A 10,562-nucleotide genomic window follows, 5' to 3' on the forward strand; every position below is an offset into this window, starting at 1 on the left:
CTTGCTGATCAGGAGGAAAACCTGTCAAAATCTGTGTGCAAGAAGAACACACTTGACTTGGAAGGAGAGAGGAAAAAGAGCGAGTGAAAAAAATAACCAGCGAGAGAGAGAGAGAGAGCAAAAAGAACGTGAAAGGCAGAGAAAGAAATAAAGGGAGAGAAAAAAAATTAGAAAAAGAAGGAAAGAAAGGAACAGCATGAAAGGTAGAGGGGGAAAAAGAAAGCAAGAACATACAAGCTAGAGAAGGAAAGGAATGAAAAAGAACGAATGAACCACAAGCGCTAGCTGAAGCTGGAATGGGAGAGTCAGAGAAAGGACAGACTGACCCGTTAAGTAAGGTTGCACCCGATTCTCCATGTTGGGGGCACAGTCCTCCCATTTCCATCCTGGCCCTGCTTGGGTTGACCATCCATAGGTGTCTACTGGCACTTTCATGCTGCGAGGAGGGGACAAGCCCCCCCCATAGCCTCCCCTCGGGACACGGGCTCTCCCCAATCCTGACCCCCTTCCTGCACGCTCCTGGGAATGGGGGAAGGTGGGGGGAAGCCGTGTGCTGAGCAGCACCGTGGGTGTCTCTCTCTGGGGCGAAGGAAGAGGATATTTTTTGTACCAGAAGGAAAGAGCAGGGGGCGGGGGCGTTTGTGGAGCCGGGGCGCACACCAGAGAGAGGAACTGAACACAGCCCAGCGTGAGCCCAGTGCCAATTGGAACCGAGACGCCCATACCTGGAGGACCATCTCCAGAACCTGCCTTGATGGTGCCGTCCATCACCGCTCCCACATGGAGCTTCCCGCCTAGACCTCCCTGGACGAGGTGAGGTGGTGCACTGGCAAAGGGGGCTGTTTGAGCAGGGCTGTGTGTGTGTGTGTGTGTGTGTGTGTGTGTGTGTGTGTGTGTGTGTGTATGTATATATCTAATTTTGGGAAGTGAAGTCACAAACTGCTGGGGCTGGTTCAGGGGTGAGCTGCAGCAGGTTCGCACAGGTTCGCACGAACCCGTTGTTAAATTTTAGCAGCCATTTTAGAACCGCTTGTTAAGGGCTGCTAAATTTAACAAAAGTTCCCGCCCACTCCTCTCCTGCTCCGCCCCCTTCTCCTCCCCCTCCCCTGCTTCCCGCGAATCAGATGTTCGCGGGAAGCCTGAACAAGCAGCATGGAGGCAGCCAGCAGGTAAGCTGGGGTGCGGAGGGGAAGGGGAGGTGCGGCTGGCTCAGCAGCTCCCGGACCCAGACCGCGGCTCCCTCCAGCCCAGCGCCGGCCGGGGAGTCGGGCCCCGCGGCTGCCGCCGAGCGGCCGGGCCCCGGTGCCGGCCCGGGGAGTCGGGCCGAGCGGCCGGGCCCCGGTGCCGGCCCGGCCCGGGGAGTCGGGCCGAGCGGCTCGGCGAGTCGGGCCGGCCCGGGGAGTTGGGCCCTGCGGCGCCGGTCGTGGTCGTGGCAGAGTGGACCCGGTCCCCAGGCAGTGTGGTAAGGGGGCAGGGAGGGGTGGGTTGTGGGGTGGATAGGGGTCAGGGCAGTCAGAGGGCCGGGACCCGGGGCATTGAATGGGGGCAAGGGTCCCGGGGAGCAGTCAGGAAAGAGCAGGGTTGGATGAGGTGGTGGGGGCACTCAGGGACAGAGAGAAGGGGTAGTTGTATGGGGTAGGGGTTCTGGGGGGCCATTGGGAATGAGAGGAAGGGTTGGGTGGGGCGGCATGGGGCAGTCAGGGGACAGGGAAGGGGGGGATGGGTCAGGGGTCTCGTAGTGTATGTGTTAAGGAACATGAGGGGTTGGATGGGGCACGACCCCCCCCACGGAGGGGGGGGAAGGAGGGAACCCGTTGTTAAAATTTTGGAGGGAGGAGGGAACCCGTTGTTAAAAATTTGGCAGCTCATCACTGGGCTGGTTTCCTATTGGTGTGACCGATTTTTGCAAAGCTTCCCCCCCGCCCCGCCCCACATCTTCTTTTGGCACTAGGGCTTTCTGCGCTGCCGTTGACAAGGCAGAATCAAGGCCCCCGTTGGGCCAGGCGCTGCCCAGACACAGCAAGATACATGCCATGCCCCAGAGAGTTTACAGGCTCCATACCCAAAAAGTGGGAGGAGAAACAGACCCAGTGTCACACAGCAGCACTGAGAGCAAAACCCAGGAGTCCTGGCTCCTCCTGCTCTAACCACTAGACCCCAATCTGCTCCCAGAGTTGGGGCCAGAACCCCGGAGTCCTGGCTCCCCAAAAGGGGGGGAGTGGGGTCTAGTGGTTAGAGGAATGGAAGATGGGTGTCAGGACTCCTAGGTTCCAGTCCCAGCACTGGGGTTAGAGTGGAGTCTCGTAGCTTAGCACAGGTGGGGCTGGGAGCCAGGACTCCTGGGTTCTTCCCATCCCCCCCAAACCATCTTGCACAGCAGGAGGGGGCTGGGCAGGAAGTGGTGATGAGGTGAAAACTACCAAGAAATGCAAATCCTAAAAGGAGACTGTGCCAGGAACCGAGTGGTGCACAAACCATGGCCTCATCTCCACCTCTAACCCCGCCCCCCTTGGCTAGCACTGGATTGTGCCCCCTGTGCCCCCCCAATCCACCCCCTGAGAGCCCTGGGGGGCAGGGAATAGCCATGGTGCTGGGCCCCCCATCCAATTGAAGTATTCAGTGTTGCAGTGACCCAAGGTGTGTGCACAGAATGGGGATGGAGTGTGTGTGTGTGTGTGTGTGTGTGTGTGTGTGTGTGTGTATGGATGGATTGATTTCTGCATGTATTTGTATATGTGTGGTTTTCTGTAAGGGTTTTGTGGGGGGGGGTGTTATTACAGCTCTGGGGGTTGTGTTTGTGGCTGTGCAAGTGTGTGTGTTCATGTGGCTGGATTTGTGCATGTGTTTGCATCTGTTAGCAGTTGTGTTGATGTTGGCTGGATTTGTGCGGGTGCTTGTGTATATTAGCAAGTGTGTGTGTGTGTGTGTGGCTGGATTCATGCATGTGTTTGTGCATGTTTGCAAGTGTGTGTGTGTGTGCGCGCGTGTGCTCTGCTGCCCTCTTTCTGCGCAACAACCGTTTCTCTATATGTCACAGCCCCCATACCGTCGACCCCGGTGGTGATTTCCCCATCTTACAAGGGCTGGCTGGCCTGACCCTTCTCCCCTCTGCGGAGTGTGGCGGGGGCTGCAGTTCACCCCCAGTGGGGCAGTAGTGCCAAGGTGCAGGCACTGGGCTCCGATGCACCTGGAGAGCAGCTCAGGTGAGGTGGGGCAGGGCGTGTGGTGTCCGTTCTGCGTTGCCTGGTGTTGGGCCATTGCACAATCCCCAGCCACGCCGCACAGCGCGCCCCGAGAGGGGACAGGGGGCCAAGCAGACGATCCAGCACGAGGGGGTGAGGATGTGTGGTTGGGGGGAGGAAAAGCCTTGGGCTGCACTGGGGGAGTGCAGAGCAGGGGTGACACCCCTAAAACCTGCAGCAAAGGGATGGACAGGTGGGGTGGGTGGATAGAAGAGGCAGCGGGACTAAAATCTAAAAGGGGAGTGTGGGGTCTGGTGGTCAGAGCGGGGGGCTTGCTGGTCAGAATTCCTGTGTTCTATCTCCAGCCCTGGGAGGGAGGTCCAGTGGTTTTGAGTGTGTGTGGGGGAGCCAGGACTCCTGGGTTCTCTCCCTGGCTCTGACTCTCTCTTGTGCAATCCCTCGGCAGTTACCCAACTCACCAGCGTGTGGGAGCGAGGGGCTGGGTCCTGGTTGTGACACAGCCCAGAGTCCCGTGCTGCCCCTTTGTTACCCACCCCGGGGCAGGGTGGGGGATGGCCTGGGAGACCCACTAAGAAAGGCGCTTCTGGTGGGTCTGTGTGTGGGTCATGCTGCCCCCGGCTGGATAGACCCCTCTAGGTCAGAACCAGTCTCAGCCCAGGTCAGACCCTGGGAGCCCAGCCCAGCCCAGCCCCCTCTGTTGCCACGGCGATGTCTATTGGTCTCCTGGAAAGGTCCATTCTCATGGGTAGCTGTCCAGTGACAGTGAGTTCCACAGGCCTCGGCGCAGGCTGCGTGGGGCAGGAGGTCCTTGTGTTGGGAGCAGTGAGAGTGAACTGCGTGCAGTTGTGTCTCTGAGCATGATTGTGAATATTCTGGTGTGTGTGGCTGGAGGTGTGATTGTTTCTCTCTTTGGGGGTTGGGCTAGCATGCCCCTCTGGGTGTGTTGTGTGTGAGTGTTCTTGGGATTGTGTGAGTGTCTTTGTGCGTCAATATGTGTGTGTGTCACTTGCTGCAGGATACAAAATTCTGCAAAGCCACCACCACACACACACACAGAGCGGGGCTCAGCCCCACCAGCAGGGGGCAGCAGGGACACACACGTCTCTCCTGGGCCAGCTTGGACAATTTCCCATCACGACCCAGCACAGTGCTGGTGCCCCCACATGGGGGTGGGCAGTGACTGGGCAGGGGGGGCAGATGTGCTGGATTCAGAAGGAAGCACTTTGGGAAAATCAGTCAAGGCCCTTAGCAGAGCTGGGACACAGACCCAGTGACCCCTGCACCACCCTGGGAGGGGAGTAGGGTCTAGTGGTCAGAGCAGGAGGGGGCTGGGCACCAGGACCCCTGGGTTCTATCCCTGGCACTGGGAGTGGAGGGGGTCTAGAGCAGGGGGACTGGGAGCCAGGACTCCTGGGTTCCATAGGGGAGACTGTTTTTTTTCCTGGGCTCCCCTCCCTAGAGATCCTAGCCCAGCCCCCTAGTGGAGAGTGAGTGGGAGCGGGGGAAATTGCTCTCCCACTTCAGAAACATGATTCAAAACCCTCCCCCATGGGCTGTGACATCATGGAACACCCCCCCCACCTGCAGACAGTAGAAGCTCCGCCCACCAGAGAAGGAAGGGGGTCTAGTTACACCCACAAAACGCCCAATCATGGTTGTACAGAAACCGCACACAGCCCCCTGCTAGGACAGGAGCTGCTGCTCCCACTGCTTTATTTACCACCATGAGCTGTTCCCCGCCAGGCACCACACCCCATTCACACGCCTTTGGTCAATACGTAGCTCAATGGCAATCACTGCCCCGAAGTGACTCCGGTTCAGGCACCCACAGCACGAACTCCCCGCACCGGATTCTGTCCACACGCAGAGAATTCTCTCCGCCGGGCTCCTTCGGTTCCTCTCGCTGCTCCCCGTCCTGCCGCCAGCCGCTGCTCATCTGCATAGCCCCGCCCATGGACACGTGACACCTGTCGTTTTGGTCTCCAGTGAATGAGTTGCCTGCGGGGAGTGAACATGTCAGCCCACGTCACAGCCGCCGGGCGGGGATTGTCTGTGAGCCCCGCGCTGGGGGCGGGGCTTCAGGGAGAGACCCAGCCCCATAGACAGCCTGGGGCAGGGAGCTATTGGGGGAAGGGATGAAGGGGATGGGGGGAGAAGGGGGGAGGGAGAGACCCAGCCCCATAGACCTGCAGAGGCAGGGAGATATTGGGGTCAGGAGGGGAGAAGGGGGATTGGCAGAGACCCAGCCTGGGGTGCAGGGGATATGGGGTGGGGTGGAGGGAGACATGTTGGGTGGGGGTGGGGTGTGTGAAATGTTGGTCCAGGGAATGTGAGTCACTCCCAGGACATCGTGTGCAGGGGGGAGCACAGGGGCAGGGAGAGAGACCCAGCCCCACAGAGCCCCAGAGGGATATTGGGGGCAAGGGAGGGGATGGAGGGAGGAGAGAGACCCAGCCCCACAGAGCCCCAGAGGCAGCGGGATATGGGGGGGGGGCTGTAGGAGAGGGGATGGCAGAGGAGATACCCATCTCCATAGACCCCCAGAGGCAGGAAATGAGGGGAGAAAGCGGGAGGGAGGGATCCAGCCCTATAGACATGTAGGGGCAGGGAGATATTGGGGGCAGGAGGGGAGAAGGGGGGTTGGCAGAGACCCAGCCCGGGGTGCAGGGGAAATGGGGTGGTTTGGAAGGAACTGGGGAGGAGAAGAGACACATGGCAGGACACATGTTGGGACAGGGAAACTGACTCACTCCGAATACATGCAGAGCAGGGCAGGGCGGAGGCAGATCATGTTGGTCCCAGGGTAATTTCAGGGGGTTCTGATTCCCCACTCAGCCGGGGGGCTCCCCTCTAGGCTGAGGAGACCTGGGGTGGGCGGGTGCCAGGGCTGTGTGTGTGTGTCTGGCTGGGGGAGCTGCCTGGGCAGAGGGACTGGAACTGGGGGGGGGGGCTGCAGCAGCCCCTGGCTTGACGTGGTTTCCATCACACCCAGGGGTTACAGTTGGTTGGGTGGCTCAGCCTCCCCCACTATACACATTGTTCTGGCACCACTGGCCTAGGGTCACCGTCTAGTGCTCAGTGCCTGCCTGGCTCTCCTAGAGCAGGGCGAGCGCCCAGCTCTCCTGGGGCAGGGCTGGCGAGAGCTCTGGACAGATACTAACAGCGCAGGGGAGCCTGGATGAATATTAGTGGGACAGAGAAGCCTGGAGCAGTTTTATCAGAGAGCAGAAATGAATCCTGAACACAGCACTGGAGCTGCAGTGCTTGGGGTGTGGGCCTGGGTCTCCTGCACAGTGTCCCTGCATCCCCTCGTGGCATAACAAGTTCCCTGCAGAGAAGCAGAGGTGCGGGATCGAGGGCTGCGGCGGGGGCTGCAGCACCCCTATGTCTCACTGTGAAAAGCTCCAGGTGCTGTGGGAACAAAGCCAGCATTATTGTGCGATTCCAGAGAACCCCGGGGCTGTGCTGCCCCTGTGCAGTGTGAGCGGGAATTGCACGTTTTCACAATGCTTGTGAACACCAGGGCCCGTGCAACCATTTGGGCAAACTAGGCGGCCACCTAGTGGCTGGTGGTGCCTAATAGCCCCCTCAGGCGAGGAGGTGGAGCAGAGATGAGCTGAGGGATGCGTGGGGAGGGCTGTCCCCAGTAATGGGGGATTGGGGGCGCAGAGGGGAACCGCTCCCCACCCCAGCTCACCTCCACTCTGCCTCCTCCGCCGAGCACACAGCCCAGCTCTAATTCTCCTCCAGACGGCATCGCAAGCCTGGGCGGGGAGGAGAATTAGAGCGATGCCGGGGTGCTCAGTGGAGGGGGTGGAGCCGAGGTGAGCTGGGGCGGGCTCCCCAGGCAGGCTTAGCTTCTGCAGGCAGGGGCGGCAGGTTATATCTGTGTGCGGTGCCCAGGCTCCAGGAATATTCAGGGCTGGGGGCCCTGCTCCAGCAATATTTGGAGCTGGGTCTCTCCCCCGGCCCTGAGCCTCCCCAATGCCCCAAACCCTCATCCCCAGCCAGAGCCCTCATCCCCCTGCACCCTAATCCTCTGCCCCAGCCCATAGCCCCCCCTGCGCAGCATGAACCCCTCATCCCCCTGCACCCTAATCCTCAACCCCAGCCAGAGCCCTCATCCCCCTGCACCCTAATCCTCAGCCCAGCCCTGAGCCCCCCCGCACAGCATGAACCCCTCATCCCCCCGCACCCTAATCCTCAGCCCCAGCCCTGAGCCCCGCAGCATGAACCCCTCATCCCCCTGCACCCTCATCCTCAGCCCCAGCCCTGAGCCCCCCGGCGCCGCATGAACCCCTCATCCCCCGGCACCCTCCACCTCAGCCCCAGCCCTGAGCCCCCCCGCACAGCATGAACCCCTCATCCCCCCGCACCCTAATCCTCAGCCCCAGCCAGAGCCCTCACCCTTGCACCCTAATCCTCAGCCCCAGCCAGAGCCCTCATCCCCCCGCACCCTAATCCTCTGCCCCATCCCTGAGCCCCGCAGGATGAACCCCTCATCCCCTGCCCCTAATCCTCTGCCCCAGCCCTGAGTCCCCTGCATCATGAATCCCTCATCCTCAGCCCCACAGCCCTCACCCCTGTATTCCCTCCTATCCCCAAACTCCCTCCCCACAAGGTGCACCTCCCCTTCGCACATGCCCCGTCCCAACCCCAAACTCCGTCCCGAAGCCTGCCCCCTTCACCCCCGCCTGCCCGGCCCCCCCCTGCCCCAGCCCAGAGCCTGCACCCAGCACCCAAACTCCATCCCAAAGCCTGCACCCCTCCTGCACCCTAATCCCCAGCCCAGGATCTGCACCCCAGACCTCCCCCTCCCGAGCCCCCTCCCAGAGCATTAGGCAGGTGGGAACAGAGTTGGAGGGGGCAGAGTTGGGGGGCGGGTTCTGGGCACCACCAAAATTTCTACAAACTTGCCATCCATGTCCGCAGGAGGTCTCCCCAGGCAGGGTTAGCTGCCGTGGCAGGGGGTGGGGTGGGGAGGAAGTCTCCCCAGGCAGGGTTAGCTGCCACGGGGAGATGGGAGGAGTAGTTGCTGCAGGGGGGCTCCCCGGGTGGGGGGCTGAGTTAGCTGCGGGGGGTGGGGGAACGGACAGACGCGGTTAGCTGGGTGGGAGGGTGCAAGGTGGAAGTTTCACCTAGGGCCCAAAACTTCCTTGCACCTGCCCTGGGGCTTTCTGCACCCCTGACAGGCTGATTAGACACCTGCAGCCAATCAAGGCAGAGCTATTCAGGGCACCTGGGTTCAAAAAGGAGTCACTTCAGTTTGTGGTGTGCGTGTGAGGAGCTGGGAGCAAGAGGTGCAAGGAGCTGAGAGGGAGAGGCTGAGGGAGAGGGAGAGGGAGAGGCTGAGGCTGAGGCTGAGGCTGAGGCTGCGCTGGGCTGCTGGAGGACTGAGGAGTACAAGCGTTATCAGACACCAGCAGGAAGGTCCAGTGGTGAGGATAAAGAAGGTGTTTGGAGGAGGCCATGGGGAAGTAGCCCAGGGAGTTGTAGCTGTCATGCAGCTGTTACAGGAGGCACTATAGACAGCTGCAATCCACAGGGCCCTGGGCTGGAACCCGGAGTAGAGGGTGGGCCTGGGTTCCCCCCAAACCTCCCAACTCCTGATCAGACCCAGGAGGAGGTGACCCAGACTGTGGGTTCCACCAGAGGGGAAGATCACTGAGGTGAGCAAATCTGCTAATAAGCGCAGGACACACCAAGGTAGAGGAGGAACTTTGTCGCAGCCTCTAATTGCAGCATTTTTAAACGATCTGCATGCTGCTTACAGGCTCCTAACACTTGCCACAGCAGCTCCTTTTAACTTCCATTCAACCACCTGTACTTATGCCGATAGGTTGACTTTAGGTCTTTAACTTTGCTTGGTAGCTGAGAAGATGGTAAATTGGACAAAAACCTCTTCATTTCCTTGTTATTTCCTGACTTCTTTATTCATCGCTTTTTCCTTATTTCCCTGCAGACTGACTAGATCTGGGTGCTAGCAGAGGGACCTGACGGGCTCCTTATTTTCTGATTTCTTTCGGAAGCATTGAACTTGCCAGGGCACAGTCAGAACCTGGATGCTAATGTAAATGTAACACCTCAGGCTCAGCTTTAGTTCTGTTTCTCAGCTCTTTTGCAAAATCGATCTTTAGTCTGTCATGTAGCATCCCTGCATTAGGAGATGGCTAATTAATAAGACCATAAACCTTGGCAATCAAATGGAACCTGAAGTCCACAGAAGACCCCGAAAGGCCCTTGGGGAGTGGAGTGCAAGTTGAGGAAGACTTCCCTGCACATCTTCTCTCTCAATACTCGTTTTCCTGTATTGAGAGCAAAAGTCAGGAATCAGCTCAGGGTAGGGTTATACCATGTGTGTGCAGTGGTTAGACAAGGAACTGGACTGGTATGGAGCAAAACTATCGTATGTCTGCCTGATAACTGTACGTTTGAGAAGGAGCAGGAAAGAGCATTGGGGCTGCGGTATAGCACTTGCATAGGCTTTCTTTGGCCTGTTTTGCTGTAAGAGTTAACAGTGAGAGATTGTTGTTCACAGGTCAGTGGGTGGGTTTATGCAAATTAGGCATGTACAGGGAAACCAGCAAGAGGAAGGAGGCTGAAAGACTTCTCTGTCTTTGAACAGAATTGTGTGTTAAGGGCTCTTGCTTTGAATTCTTCCAGTGGAGTCATTTCGGGGAAGTGATCATCACTTCGAGTTACCTAGTTATCAAGTGTCGTGAATGGTGTTTGGTGCGTGTCTGGGAGCTCCTCGTGCTGAAGTAGAAAGCAGTGGGGGAAGAGCAGCTGCCTAGCATCCGAAACTCTCAGCGTTGCTTCTCTGCTCCTTGGAGCTAAGATCAAAAGCGCAGTGTCAGTTCTCATCAGTTTAATATCTGATAAGTCCTTTATTTGAGAACTGTATATTAAATTGATTTTTGAAACAAGGGGATGGAATAGGAGTTTGCTCTGTCCACCCCATGCATTGACCTGGTATTGCAGTGTCTCCAGGACCAGTGCTTCTCCTTCTGGGGAGAATTGTCTGGTTAGAAAATCAGAAATAGTTTTACTCTAAAGATGCTGATTTGAAAAGATTTTTTTAAAGTAGTTGAAAAATCAGGTCTCTTTAGCATTTTGGTTTCTTCGTAACAACATATTGTTAAAATGTCTTAGTAGTGTTTTCTGAGTCTACAGTTGTGAGTTTCTTTGTTTTGCTGGAGGATTGTTTTGAAAGCTGGGATTCTTCTGTTTGCTGTGAGTCTTTTCAACAACATGAGGGATGAATGCTTTCCGGACTGAGGGTCTGTTTGGGAGATGGTTGGTTGGGGGGGGGGGACACACATTGGCAATATTTGAGGTCACATGTATATCAATAACTGG

At 58.0% G+C, this 10,562-nt stretch overlaps 1 non-coding gene across 1 annotated transcript; it reads left to right on the top strand.

Annotated features, from left to right (window-relative positions):
* The first annotated feature begins 10,014 nt into the window (after positions 1-10,014).
* LOC120393943 lies at positions 10,015-10,209 on the top strand. The gene has a single exon (XR_005592169.1). It is a non-coding gene; the product is annotated as a U2 spliceosomal RNA (small nuclear RNA).
* Positions 10,210-10,562: the final 353 nt, after the last annotated feature.

This window comes from Mauremys reevesii, unplaced genomic scaffold (assembly GCF_016161935.1).
Source record: "Mauremys reevesii isolate NIE-2019 unplaced genomic scaffold, ASM1616193v1 Contig4, whole genome shotgun sequence".
Lineage (NCBI taxonomy): Eukaryota > Metazoa > Chordata > Testudines > Geoemydidae > Mauremys > Mauremys reevesii.